General features: G+C 37.3%; 1 protein-coding gene and 1 long non-coding RNA gene across 12 annotated transcripts in view; one reads left to right on the top strand and one right to left on the bottom strand.

Moving 5' to 3' along the window:
- KCNMA1 (potassium calcium-activated channel subfamily M alpha 1) overlaps nucleotides 1-13586 on the bottom strand; it is a 904559-nt gene that overhangs the window by 248215 nt on the left and 642758 nt on the right. The gene's annotated exons all lie outside the window — the stretch shown is intronic.
- LOC140521321 (uncharacterized) overlaps nucleotides 12809-13586 on the top strand; it is a 34451-nt gene continuing 33673 nt past the window's right edge. For both annotated transcript variants that reach the window (XR_011972879.1, XR_011972878.1), the window contains exon 1: nucleotides 12809-12922. This is a non-coding gene — a long non-coding RNA (uncharacterized lncRNA). The remainder of the gene's footprint in view (nucleotides 12923-13586) is intronic.

Below are 13586 nucleotides of genomic sequence, written 5' to 3'. Positions count from 1 at the left end.
ACATAGGGAAGAGCAAGAAAAAGGGCTTAAATGAAGGAGGTGTTAGGACAATGATGGCTAATGGAAAGCATGCCTTTGGATTTCCCTAGTTTGTTGTTAATGACAAAGCCACTGAAATCTAACTTGTCCTGATGGCACTCATGCTATAACATTTTTATAATATCAGTGCCTTCCTTCAGAAAGCCCAGTCAGCCCAAAATAGTCCCTATTGATTCCTGATAGAAAAGGGAAGAAGACTCTCCTCCTTTTATAAATGAATGAAAACTAAGGTTCAGGAGTCTATTCCTTGCTATGCCATTACCTATTTGTTTGCTCAAGGACCATCATGTAATAACCAAGCTGAGCTGGGCTATGCCAAGCTATCTTTCTTGCTATCCTAAAAGCAGTCAACTTGTCAATGTCTTGAATCAGAAGGCTGTACAAAGCTGATCCATTCAAACTTAAAAGGAGGCAGGGTTCAGTTAATTGGTACTGTGCTGTGGACATATAAAATATATTCCAATGCAATCAATATTATCCTTTAAGCCTTTAATTAGCTTTCAATAATCTTAAGAAGTAGACAAATACAGCCAACAAAAGAAAATGAAAAAAGGAAAAGGAATTGACTCTTCGCATTTGGTGTTAGCTGTCCAATAACAATGAAGACAATTGAAATATATATCTTTCATTCTCAGAATGATTTCGAGGGTGTAGAGTAGTCTTTATAAAAAAAAAAAAGAAGTAGGAAAAAAACTTCCTTTCAATACAATTGGTATTTTTGCTCAGAGAAGAGAGATTGATTGAAAACAGATTGCCTTTTTGCCCAAGGAGAGTTATTAGGTACATTATCATAGAAACCTTGGAAAACCCATATTGTTCCAATCTGTCCTATATCTGATTTGAAGATTTACGGCTTCCCCTTCTTGTGCCAATAATCATTTCCCTCCATTTTGTTTTCCATACAGTGAAAGTTATCAAGGAGCCAACATATTGAAAATGTTTGAATGCAGTTAAAATTGATGGATGGGAGAGAGACTGCCTCTCTAATTCAGCATCAACATTTGAGGACCTACTTCTCCTGGTGAGGGGGAGCCATAGGCATTGAAGAATCAGGATGGAAGGCTGGTGAAAGGAGAAGATTTATGTCTCAGGAATATTTTCAGGGCTTTTGAAAATTTCAGTGAAATCAGTTTGGGAGCAGAGAGTAGAAGAGGGAAGTAGGAAAAAGACCAAAATGGGAAGGCTTCATATTTATACTCTCAATCATTATACTTTCCTAAATATATCCTTTAGCTAACAGCCATACTGAACTGGCAAAGAGTAGTGTGTATGGATGCTACCTATTAGGAAGGACTGTGATAAACAAAAATCAAAAGAATCTTACAAGAACAGATCTCTCCTAATTTTTATGCTGTTGGATGGGCCTCTTCTACCCCTTCAGTTAAAAAAAAAAAAGTAAAAGAACTACCCTACTTAATTACCACGCAACCTTAAATTCCACTCATAAAAACTAATTTCTATGGAACCCTACAGTTCTCTTTTACAATGACCCTTGAAAGGTTATGCATTGAGTCACTCACATTTTAGTATATACATTAATCTCTCATGTCTACTTTCTCCTTACAGAAAGGAGATGAAGTATCCCAAGAATAATGGGGGTGAAAATCATAGGGAAGAGTACTGAAAAGAAGAAAAAAAGAAACTCAGACAGAAGAGTTGCCAGAGAGAATTACTGTCTCATTTCACAACTTTGCTGAGGGCTAGTTCTATTAGAAAATATAACTGACCTTAAAACAAGTCATTCGGGCTAGGCAACTCAAGACAACTTAGGCTAAGGAGCTTTCAAAACACTTTTAAATGATTGTATTGATGAATTTTAATTAGGATTTTTAATTAACATAATGCTTCTATTCATATTTTTTTAGAAGAATTGTGTAGGAAATAGAAAATTGGTCTCAGAATCAGAAAGACCTACATTCAAGACATTCAAATTCCTGACTGACAGGTAATGCACGTGTGAATCTGGACAAATTGCTTATCCACTCCATGTCCCAGACAACTTCCCAACGCTAAGCTGCATTAGAATTTCCAATCTGCATTGAGTCCCTCACCAAATGCCTGACCGTTGAGTTACTATCTGCCTCACATCTACTGTATTTTTGGCTTGAGAATTTGAGGCTACCAAAGGTCTCAGTTGATACCCTAAGTAAATCTTTCTTAAGATAAGAAGTGAAATTATTCTTAATGTTTACCTTAAGAGATACATTTGACATAGAAGAGGGTTCTGAAATTGAAGCCAAAGTACTAGAAGGTGCTGTTATCAGGAACACAATGGTAGCATTAGAGTCTGATTGACACTAGTATAAGTACATAACTCCGCAAACTCGGAAAGCCTGGCACAGAGGAGCTACAAAATGAATGTTTAATGAATTACTGAAAAATAGATTTCTTATATTCCAAGGTGTTATCTAACCAGAGACAGCTTTAATTTGGGGCACTTGCTGTTCTACCAGTGATGATTTAAAGATAAAAAATTGTATCATTTGGGTAGGGGGCACACTGTCTACATATTGCATTTTCCACTACCAAATTAATACCATTTCAGAGATGGACTAGACCATCTATCTACCTGATAGGCATGCAGCCAAGGCACCAAGTAGTATGGAAATATAAGGGGATAATATCAAAAGGGCAACAGAATTCTGAACATCTGCATCCTGTTGGGGAAACTGAGGAACTTTACAAGTGATTTCTATTGGCACCTCCCAAAGTGCCCAACCCATTGACATTCTGCCAGGATACACATTCACTGTTGATTTAGCAGGAAGGGAGAAGATGGCCTTCCAAAGTCTAAATTTCGAGGAGCTTTGACCTGGTTAGAGCACTCTGGGGTCCCATACCACGTCAGAGAGAAAGGAGTCTCCTTTCTCTGTACCCAACTCCCCCATATCACTTTCTCTAGTCCTGAGGCTGTTTGTGGGGGAACCAAGACAAACACACTCTTGAAATGACTCAGCTAAAGAGTGAAAACTACAATAATTATGACTCCAGCCAGGTCCCACAGGCAGAGATCTTAGACAGTTCTTGCCTTACTCAGGAAGACAATATAAAATGCATGGCTCTGGGCTGTTTATTTTTAAAGATACTCTATCCATTTTTACTGGAACAAGTATAAAGAACTTAAAAAACCCATAGCCATCCTGTCATAATAAATCATACGAAGTAAATTGAAAATCCTATACAGCTTTCGCTGAATACATTGTGCTCACTTTTTCAAGGAGGTAAATGAAATGTGGCATGTATTGATCTAGATGTCTCTGTAAAACTATAATATTTATATCAAATACATATGCTTGAATCTCTTTTCTGTCTTTCTGCTCAGCCTTCTAATCATGCTGTCTTGATCTGACCTCTCATCTCTCTCCCCCTTCCCCCATCCACCATTGGTAGCTATCTGACACAGCTGGGAAATGCATTTAGAAAAGGACTTGCCAAGGGAACATACCAGCATTTCATCATGAGAGAAAGAAGGGAGGAGGTGAGGAGCAAGACCCAGCAACCCCAAACACATATTGGTCAGTCAAGACCAAACATCTGTCTTCTCTCTTTGGCCGAAGTCGAGTCATTCTGTCTCACCAAACTTTATCTCTCCATGGTTTTCAGAAGAGCTGTAGCTTCATAAGTCTTCCAGTGATTTTTTAAACTAAATTAAATTAAATTAATTTTATTTCTTACCAAGTCATCTATACTAGTCATGGCCTTGAGCTGCTTAAAGAGACTACAAGGTCAGTGTCCTGAGCTTGGTATGATTTGTATGCTGTCAGTCAGAGTTATTCTCATCTGTCTTCCCAGCTTTATCCCCTTGGGCTGCATTCAGAGAATAGGAGAAAGGTTACCCAAGATCTTCACACTTGCCATGTTGTTCCTTCTCTTCACTTACAGTCTGGCCTCTCATTAACAGCTGGATAATATGTCCATTCCACTACTCAGAGTTGTCACTAATGGTTCGGTGTCAACTTGAAAGGTGTCCAGTGGAATGCTGCAGAGATCTGCTCTTAGTTCTGTGTTGTTTAATATTTTTAATCAATGACTTGACTAAAGACATATAAAACATGTTCATCAAATAAGAAAATGCCACAAAGCTTGGAAGGATGGCCAACACAATGGGGGCAGAATCAAGATTCCAAAAGATCATATGGATGAAATTAATTAGGGAGAAATGTAAAGTCATGCATTTGAATTAAAAAAATATCAGCTTCAGAACTACAGACTGGGGAAGCATGCTTAAATACTAGTGTGTCTGAAAAAGATGTGGGGGTTTTAACGGACTGCAAACTCAACATGAGTCATCAGTATGATGTGGCAGCCAAATAAAATCAAATGGGATCTTGGGCTACATTTTTTAAAAAAGCACATTTTTTATCAAAAGATATAAACAGGAAGCATTCAGATGAAGAAATCAAAGCTATCTATAGTCATATGAAAAAATGCTCTAAATCACTGTTAATTAGAGAAATTCAAATTAAAATGACTCTGAGGTACCACCTCACATCTATCAGATGAGCTAATATGACAGAAAAGGAAAATGGTAAATGTTGGGGAGGATGTGGGATTGTGACACTAATGCACTATTGGTGGAGTTATAAACTGAGCCAACCATCCTGGAAAGCAATTTCAAACTATACCCAAGTGGCAATAAAACTGTGCATACCCTTTAATCCAGCAATACCACTACTAAGTCTGTATCCCAGAAAGAACATAAGAAAGGGGAAAAGGACCTATATGTACAAAAATATTTGTAGGAACTCCTTTTGTGGTGGCCAAGAACTGGAAATCAAGGGGATGCCCATCAATTGGGGAATGGTTGAACAAGTGGTAGATGAATGTAATGGAATATTACTGTGCTATAAGAAATGATTGGTAGGCCGATTTCAGAAAAACTTGGGAAGATAAACAGATGCAAAGTGAAGTAAGCAGAACCAGGAGAATACTGTACACAGTAACAGTAACATTGTGCAACGATCAACTGTGTTTGAATTAGCTCTTCCCAGCAATGTAATGACCTAAGAAAGTTTAAAAGACTCATGATGGAAAATGCTCTCCACCTCCAGAAAAAGAGCTGATGGAGTCTGAATGTAGACTGAAGCATACTATTTTCTCTTACTTCATTTTTTTCATGGTTTTTTTTCCTTTTGCAAACTGTAATTTTTTTTGCAAACGGTTTTTTCTTTCACAACATGGCTAATACGAAATAGGCTTACACAATTGTATGTATATAACCTACATCAAACTGCTTACCACCTTGGTGGGGAGGAGAGGTAGAAGGGGAGGGAGAAAATTTGGAGCTCAAATATTATTTTTAAAATGAATGTAAACAATTGTCTTTTCATGTAATTGGGGGAAAATGCCATTGAAGAAAATCATGTTTTCCCAGAATAAGATGACAATATCTCCATACCCTGCCCTCATGAGACCACATTTGGTGCACTGAATTCAATTACGGGTGGCACCATCTAAAAAAGGACATGGTTAAAAGAAAGAGCGTCCAGAGGAAGTAAAGTAGGCTGGTGAAGGACCTTGAGTCCATGGCATATGAGGATCAGTTGGTTGAAGTGAGAAAGTTTAGTCCATAGAAAAGATGATTGGGGAAGGGAAGTGGTTGTAATACTTATGTTCAAACATTTGAAGGATTTTTACGTGCAAGACAGATTAGATTTGTTCTGTTTGTCCCCACAGGGTAGAATCAGAAGAAATGGGCAGAATAAATGAAAGGTACTTGGATATTGAAAAGTCAATTTAGAATTGACATCAGGAATGATTCCTAAAAATTACAGCTGCCAAAAGTAGAATGAGCCGCCCTGTAAGGGGGTAGTTCCCTGCACACACATGCACACATATGCACAAACACATACGTACTCAAGAAGCATTAGAGGTCTTTAAGCAGAGGCTGGATGACAAACTTGTAGGGTTTATTATGTACTGGAGATTTCTCTGATTGTAAGTCGAACTAGATGAACAACGAGGTCCCTTCCAACTCTGAAAATTCTATGACTCCTTGAAATCACAATGAGTGTAATGTTACTATTATGAACCTTAAAGTACCTGGTATCGCTTTAACCATTTTAGCACCAGCCAACTCTAAAACTGAGTTTGTGAGAGAATAGAATGTAAGGACAAGAAGCCAAAATACATATATTCAAAAAGGAAGCTGCAATTCATGAACCAATCAGTCTTAAAGAAACCAAGAAGGAGCAAGGGATGAAATAATCTATCTTCCTACTCCCATGTTCCATGACTACATTTGATCACAAAAGAAAAAAGAGATTGCCCTACTATTATTGGGAAGGAAATTATCTCCATATTCTGCTGTCAATAACATGCAGAAGGTGGATGGTGTGCTACAGTAGACAAGCATGAGTTTTTTCCCTAATGGAAGCAGAGGAATGACCTGAGGTTTAGCCAAGGCAACTCAAAAAATTGGGTCCATCAAGGCAAAGAGAATTGGCTTCTCAGAGACACTAACTAGATGAGATGCCCAGCTATGCAGTGGAAATAATCTATGTCCATCTGTAGATCATGTGTCCCATCCCCAAATTAGGGCATTATAAAAGCTGTCTCAGATAGATTATCCTCACCATAATCACAAGCCATATATTAAAAATCTGTTCTTACAATCGTGAATAAGTGGTAAGGTTTTGCCAATACATAATCCATAAATCTTGAATATCATAGTTGAAAGATGCTTTGGAGATCATCTATTTTCTAATCAGAATCATGACTATCTTTCCCAACATACCCAACAAGCAGTCATCTATCCAGTTCTACTTGAATACCTTCAATGACAGGGAACTCACTATCTCACGAGATAGCTCACTCCATTTTGGGGCAGTTCTAATTATTAGAAAGTTCTTCCTTGGAATAAACTGAAATCCCCATCATTGGAACTGCTATCAGTTGTTCAATCCAACTCAACATTAAGTACTTTTCAAATGCAGCCCTGGCTCTGTTACTCAACTAACTGTGTGACCTTGAGAATGAGCCTTAGTTTACCCAACTGTAAAATGAGGGCATTGAACAAGATGATTTGCAAATCCTATGATCCTAGGTGGTATCTATCTGAGCAGCCTGGACAGTACCCACTGACTAATCTTCCCTTTGGTATGGGCCTTATAAGTCCATGTTCAAAAGGAAAAGAAAATAAAGATGGCACAAGGACATTCCCTTTCCCTCCCTGCCCAGGATGTCCTCATTCCTCACCTCTATCTCTTAGAAGCTCCAGCTTCCTTCAAAATTGGACTAAAATTCCACTTCCTAAATGAGACCCATCATGGCACACTGCTAGTTGCTAGTACCTCCTTCCCCACAAAATTATTTTGCAATACATAGGGTGTCCCAAAAGAGTTGTCTTAATGCCTTTGAAGCTATCTACTTCTAAGCATTGCTTAATTGCTTAAAAGTAATTGCTTACGAAGTAATTGCTTAAATATAACTAAGTATCCCTTAATTATTTAAAAGAACAACTCAGAACTGCACTAAGATTTTTGGGATACCTGGAATACATTTGCATACTACACATTATACATAATATATAGTGAAGGTATATACATATATATTATATATATGAGTGTATGTGTATGTATGTGTATGTAGAAACATGTATTAGTACATTAGAGGCAGGTAGGTGGTACAGTGGATACAATCAGGGCCTGGAGTTCAGGAAGATTTGAGTCTAGTTGTGTGACTCTGACAGTCACTTAACTTCTATTTGCCTCAGTTTCCTCAACTGTAAAACTGGAATAGTAATAGCATCAATTTCCCAGGGATTTTTAAGGCACTTAGCAAGGTGCCTAGCACACAGTAGGTGCTACATAAACATCAGTTGCACATATACATGCATAAACATATATGTTACATATAATAGAAAGGCATGCATACATATATAATGTATACATATGTACCTATACATGTATATACATACATATATATGTGTGTGTATATAAACATTCATATATACACATGTATGTATATGTGTTGTTTCCCTCAATAAAATGTAAGCTCTTTAAGAGGAGGGACTCTTTTTACTTTGTATTCCAGGCACCCAACATATTCTTAGGCACAAAGTAGGTATGTATGTGCTAGCTGATTGAATGGGGGGTGTGTGTGTGTGTGTGTGTGTGTGTGTGTGTGTGTGTGTGTGTGTTTGTATGGTTTTTCTCCATGTCCTTGATCTTATGTCAAAGCAAACAGAATCTCTGGACACTCTAGCAACTACAATCTGAGAATTGGAAAGGATTGCACATCCACCCTTATGAGCTATCCTTGACAAGAGGTCATAAACGTCCTCAAATGATAGAAAACTCATTACTGAAGAAAAAAGCAAGATATTCTGCTGCTGGAGAATGCTAATTGCTAAGAAGAGCTTCCTTATATTGAACTGAACTCTGACTAATATAAGGAGTTGGCACCTCCCCCTGGTACAGTGACCAAACCAGTCGCCACTGCTGAATTCACAGAGAGCAAGAGGAAGAAACCACACACTTGCACTCACATATCAGGGTCTCCCATGCTTGAAGGGCCCATCACAGGAACCTGTGGGTGCCGTGGCATGCAGGGGCAGGACATATTACAGCAGAAGGTTTCTCACGAAGCCTTGAAGGACAAACCTTCCTGTAGCATTCGCACAGCAGAATCAACCAAGCCTTCAGATACTGCTCTGATCCTTTCAATTCTTTGTCCTTGTCGTTATCCCCTCTGTCCTTTACAATGACTTCTCAGGGGCTGGGGTTGCTTATTACTCTTGTGTTAAGCTGAAGTGGCTTCCTCCTGAATTTCTCTGATGTAGAAAGCTCTCAGATGAGTAATTCTTTACCTCTAACATACTTTGCTAGATTAACAATCATTTTCTTTCCTGTGGTGATTTGTACTATTTTATTCCATTTTACTATTTAGCATTTATTCTATTTAGACATGTCTTCAATCCATGAAAATTTATCTGCTGAATGATTTGTAGCAGTGTAGCCTAGTGAGTAGGGGCCTAAGATCATACAAGAAGACACTGATTCAAATGCTGCCTCTATTACTTACTTAGAGGTGTGATCCTATGTTGCCAGAGTAGGGGAACAGAGAGAGAAAGGGTGATGAATCTGAAATCAGAAGATCAGGGTACAACTTCTGCTCTGATACTTACTATCTCTATAATTCTTGTCACTTCCTCTAGGCTCCATTTTCCTCATCTTTTAAAAGAGGGTTGAACTAGAAGGCATCTGAGGTTTGTCCCTGGTCTAGATCTGAGTACCCATGTCACTTAACCTCTAGGTGCCTCCAGCAATACTCTCAGACTTCAATGCTAAATAAATAGATTGCATTTGTACTGGTAGGAAGAATTCCCTTACTAAGTTGATGAAATCATGGGTCTATTCATGCATTGTTGGGGTTGGTCTATTTAGAAAAAAGTTACTGACCAAAGATCAGCCCACTCCAACAAAGCCTCTGTCATGTTACCTGATCAAGGGTTCCCTCAACTCAGCCCTCAGAGGTTTCCCTGGGACTCGCTCTTCATGAACAGAAGTTGTAGTGGGATGGATTCACACAAAGACAATAAATATTTAAATATAATGAACATTTATTTTTATATTTGTAAATATTTATTTAAATTCATTAAATTGACAAAGTATGCCAAAAGGTGTAGACCATCCAGGAAAATCTGATTCTCAGTTAAAAGATTCCTGATTAATTAATCAGTTCTCACCATTGAAGGGTGGGGAGTAATCCAGACTAGATTAGGTAATCACTGATGATAGTTAAGGTTTAGTGAGGATGTTCTGTTTGTACCTGTGCATTTTCAGATGGGGTTGCCTGCCATATTGATTCTTTGTTGCCAACATGGTGACTTTCCTTCTCAAAGTATTTTAATCAAATAGGGAGAAATAGACTATTCAACAGACATACTTTCAGGTGATTTCATCAATTGTTCTGAAACTAAATTTATACTTGGCAGAGTTGTTAGTGAACAAGCCTGGGGGTTACTAATCAGAAGTGAGAAATTATTATGCTTTTTCCCCTTGATGGAAGTAAGGCCATTTGAGAGAAAACTCTAAGCCTACATTAGACTTTAAAATTCACCTAGTACATTACCCGCCTACATTTCCATCCCTCCTTTTCAGAACAATAGCTAGAGCACATTGATGAGTATGTGAAAAAGGGAGACAGAGGTGAATTATGGAGGGGGATAGTGGGGAGTGGAGAGACATGGCTTCATTCCATTAGTGTTATCTGGCAGTTGATTTAATATGCATCCAATTTTTAAGTCTTCCTAAATAGGGCTTCATGTTTGAGAGGAGCTGACGATAGGGGTTTAAAGGAATGCAAAGCAGATGGTAAGAAAGAGGCATCCATACCCCAGCCCAGACAATGGGCCATGTTCTGCTCTCAGGTTACACTCTTGTCTTGTTGGAAAGTAATATCTGGCATATTACATGATATAATACAACATCTAATATCGCTTGCTTTTGGTCTCTGACCCACAGTACCGAATTTCAGAGTAGTTAATGTGTCTTTTATTCCTAGGGTATTAGGGCAGGCTCTTTTTTTTCTTAAAAAAAAAAAAGTTCAACCCTAATCAAAGCAGAATGCTTAATCAATCCAAGGTGCCCTGTCAACTCAAATTAGCTGTTTGTCTTCTTATTTACTATATCTGTCTGTCTACAGTTCTTCATATCTCTGTGAAGATCAGTTATTAAAGCCTATGTTTCCTTCTGAATGGAATTCCTACCAAACATTCCTTCCTGACGATATGTTGATGATTTGCTAATTTATGGCTTTTAAAATCTAGAAATATGAAAAAATTGCTGAGGAGAAGAGCTGGGAAGTCATGTGAGCCTCAGAATCAGAGAACTTAATGGTTTATTTGACAAGGAATTGAGTTTGTGTAAAATGAAAAGCTTCAGACACATTTCAATTGGAGCAGTATCTTGGGGGGATTAACGAAATGTCTGCGATTCAGAAATCGTCAATGACATCCCGCAGAAAATATCACTCCCGAACAGTCCACCTCATTACAGCCCGAGTTGAGAATCATGAGTGAGAACTGCCCAAGAAATGATATACAAACAGGAGGTAGGAGGATGATTGTGTTATTTAAGCCTCACCCAGTATCAGTTAAATTACTCTCTGAACCATATTTCTATGTCTCAGTCCTGCCCTCTATTAGGTGAACCCATTAAATAAGAATATTGTGTTGGAGTGATTATGGCGCCTCTGTCAATCCTGGATTTAAAAAGCAGTGACATAGATTTAAGTTAATTCTGAAGAACTTCCCAAAAGTGTGGTTGGTTAACTATTTTAGCAGTCTGCCAAATTAGGTTACGGAATCTTTGGGGATCTTTGACAGGGACAGGAATTGATAAATCTAGAACAGGGTTCCTAATCTATTTTGTGATACATATTCTTTTGGTAACCTGGTGAACCTTTTCTCAGGTTAATATTTTAAAAAAACCAAATAAAGGAAATGTTAAATTTCAGGTAGAGATTAGTGAAAATAAAACTGTATTTTTTCCCATGCAAATCCACAGACCTCCCTATTCTTAGACCCTTTTGGAGGTCTACAGAACTCAAGAACTCCAGGTCTAGAACAACCTTTGCAAATTTTAAGGCAGGGTAATGGACTAGATATGTTCCTTTTTCATGAAGGAAATCACAATATATATGTTTAGGAAACTTGAAAATTATGCTTAAAGGTTACTTTAAAACTCTACAACTAACTGAGCTTTTATGACACTTTTTTCCCAGAAAAGAATTTATGCTGAGCAAGCTAATTTTCTATGTGGTGATTAAAAAAGGTGATGAAACTTGCAGATTTATGAGACATGAAAAATGAGAGGGAACAGGAAGAAAACTCAAAAATAAAAAAAGAGTGAAAAAAGTACATCTTATTTCTAACTAGGGAAAAGATAATCATAGGGTTTCTTACTGACCAATGACATCTTATAATTTTTAATTCATCTTTTATTTTTGTTTTCTCTGCCTGACCAGAAATATAGATCAATAGTATGGAATTTGGCAGTACAAATGGAGGTTTTTCTCTCCTTAAATTATAAATAGCTGTCTAGGGCTTTCTTTTCAGGCAATTTCAAAACACTAGTGGCAGAAAAATTCTGCCATTAAAGTACCATACAGCTGTTTGAGGACCTGAAAAAGTATGCCAGAAGGTGTACATCATCCAGGAAAGTCTGATTCTGAGTTAAAAGATTTCTAATTAATTAATCAGTTCTCATCATTGAGGGCTGGGCAGGAATCTAAATTAGATTGAGTACTGATTGATGATAGATAAGGTTTAGTGAGAATGTTCTATTTGTACCTATGCTTTCATATTTCTTTATATCTGGCTCCAAATATTTACATTTCTTTATATTTTGCTCCCAATTATTCTCCATGATAGTTTACTATTGTTCTTTAATTTTGATGCTTTTAAAAAAGCATTATAGTTTAATTTAAAAAACTAAAAGAAATTTCTGAATGGAAATACATATCAAAATATTTTTTTTCCAGTGCTTAATTAAGGGAAAGAGGTTGTTAGGATGAGACCTCAAGGTATTACCATCTAAATGATACTAGACTGCCCTAATTCCTAGCAGAAGAACTCAGGATTTAAGGGGGGAAAACAGCTTTTTAAGAGCTGGCCTTGAAAAACTCATATTTACAAATGACAAAAGAAGCAATACTCGTAGAATACTTGTAGAATGCTTCAACAATAGGTTCTCCAGATTCTAATTGATTGTGATGTAGGAAATCACAACCCAGGTGAAAGTAGCATTTTTCTACAGCCCAGATCAACCAAAACAAAATGGAGTACAAGTTAGAAGATCAAAGGCCTGTTAATCTATAAGAATATTGTCCCTACCAAAGCTTCATAAACATTACCGACAAACAGAGCAACTAACTCCAGGCAAGTTCCTTTTCACATGGAACATTTTATTTATATCATATATATATATATGTATATATACATATATATATATCATACTACCTAATGTATGTTAGTATCACCAACATGAGTTATAGCTAGCTCTCTGCCATACATTTAACTGTTGATAACCAGGGATTTTTTACCCAAGTGGTACTTCATCTAAGAATGTTTTGATGAGAAAGAGATAGAAACTATTAACAAAAGCAAAAACTGTGGTTTCTCCATGGATTTCATTTATCTATCCCATATCTGTCACTCTAAATTCTTTCTTATGTGTGATCAACAGTAGCTTGTATTGTTAAAATGATAAAATTAAAGAAGGCTGTGGGTTGCAAAGAGGAAGTGTTCCAATGTTGCCTTCTTCTCATAGACGCTAAGTCAATAGAGCTGACTGAGTTCTTCAGAGTAGTGGTGTTCCCACCAGCAATGGAGGAATTACAAGAGGAAGGTAGAGAAAAATGTATATGAAAGGATAAAGCAGTTAGGAAGTAAGGTTTGTTCTGGCCATGGATATACGGATAAGTAAGGGCATGTAGAATTGAGTACAGGATCATAAATCTTAAAGTTGGAGGAAACTACAAAAGAACACCTGGTCCAACCCTCTTGCCTTTAGTTAAGGAAGGTATTATTATCCCCATTTTAC

Source organism: Notamacropus eugenii, chromosome 1, assembly GCF_028372415.1.
Source record: "Notamacropus eugenii isolate mMacEug1 chromosome 1, mMacEug1.pri_v2, whole genome shotgun sequence".
Taxonomy (NCBI): domain Eukaryota; kingdom Metazoa; phylum Chordata; class Mammalia; order Diprotodontia; family Macropodidae; genus Notamacropus; species Notamacropus eugenii.
This window is presented reverse-complemented; position numbering and strand designations above follow the sequence as displayed.